The 1016-nt window shown below is 41.8% G+C and overlaps 1 protein-coding gene and 1 pseudogene across 2 annotated transcripts in view; one reads left to right on the top strand and one right to left on the bottom strand.

The window, feature by feature from the left end:
• The window catches only part of Gmeb2 (glucocorticoid modulatory element binding protein 2), a 51572-nt gene that overhangs the window by 32778 nt on the left and 17778 nt on the right, over positions 1 to 1016 (top strand). The gene's annotated exons all lie outside the window — the stretch shown is intronic.
• Positions 1 to 1016, bottom strand: part of LOC101581109 — a 7641-nt pseudogene that overhangs the window by 743 nt on the left and 5882 nt on the right.

Raw genomic sequence — 1016 nt, forward strand, 5'->3', positions numbered from 1 at the left:
TATATATATATATATATTCGGTATAAAGTCTCACTATGCAGCTCAGACTCGTAGTGATCCTCCTGTTTGTTTGTTTGTTTGTTTTCAGCTTCCCCAGTGCTGGGATTACAGACATGCATTACCATGCCTAGTCTCATGGCTGGCTCAGTAGAGCATGTGGTGCCTGGGATCGAACCTCAGTGCTTGCCTAAGCAGGTGCTTGATCCACTGAGCTATCTCACCAGCCCTTTTTAGCTTACAGCTTGTAGATGTTCCACTCCATGGTCACCTGACTCCAAGGCAGGGCAGCATGCAGACAAGAAAGAATTCATGCTGTGGTAGGCAGGAAGCCGTGAGCTTCCTCCTTCTTTCCTTTTTTATTGCATCCAGGCCATCAGCCTATTGGTAGGTGCCACCCACATTAAGGTGGGCCTTCTTTTTTCAGTAAGTCTGTCATCCAGAGCCAATCAATAAACTAATCCACTATCACACACCATGATGCAGTTACCTGCAGAAGCTCTGTGAGTAGATGAGGCTGTAGTGGGGCTTAGAGATACCAACTGTAGCAGCAAATGTACTCTTTTTTTCTTTTTCTTTCTTTCTTTTTTTCTTTTATCATTTTTTTGCTACTAGGCCCTGCTATATCTTCCAGGCTAGTCTTAAATTTGGACTTTTGACTCAGCTTCCTGAGTCCTGAGATTGCTGGAGTGGGCCATCATACCCAGCTCCTGTAACCTTTAATTTTACCATAATTAATTTTGGTATAAGTGAAAGTTGCCATGGCAACTTTTTTTCTTCTTTCCACAATCTTAAGTCAGGCACTGCACACATCTGTAAGCTCAGTTACTCAGGAGGCTGAGGTGGGAGGATCACCACCCTCCAAATAGTAGAACCCATCTCAAAAAAAGTACATTTTCTAGGCTAGAAGTGTGACTCAGTGGTAGAATGCTTATCTAATGTGTGAAGCCTGCGTTTGATCCCTAGCACTATTAAAAAAAAAAAGTATATGTATTTTTTTAAACATTTATTTTTATTTA

This window comes from Octodon degus, unplaced genomic scaffold, assembly GCF_000260255.1.
Source record: "Octodon degus isolate 3935 unplaced genomic scaffold, OctDeg1.0 scaffold00194, whole genome shotgun sequence".
Taxonomy (NCBI): domain Eukaryota; kingdom Metazoa; phylum Chordata; class Mammalia; order Rodentia; family Octodontidae; genus Octodon; species Octodon degus.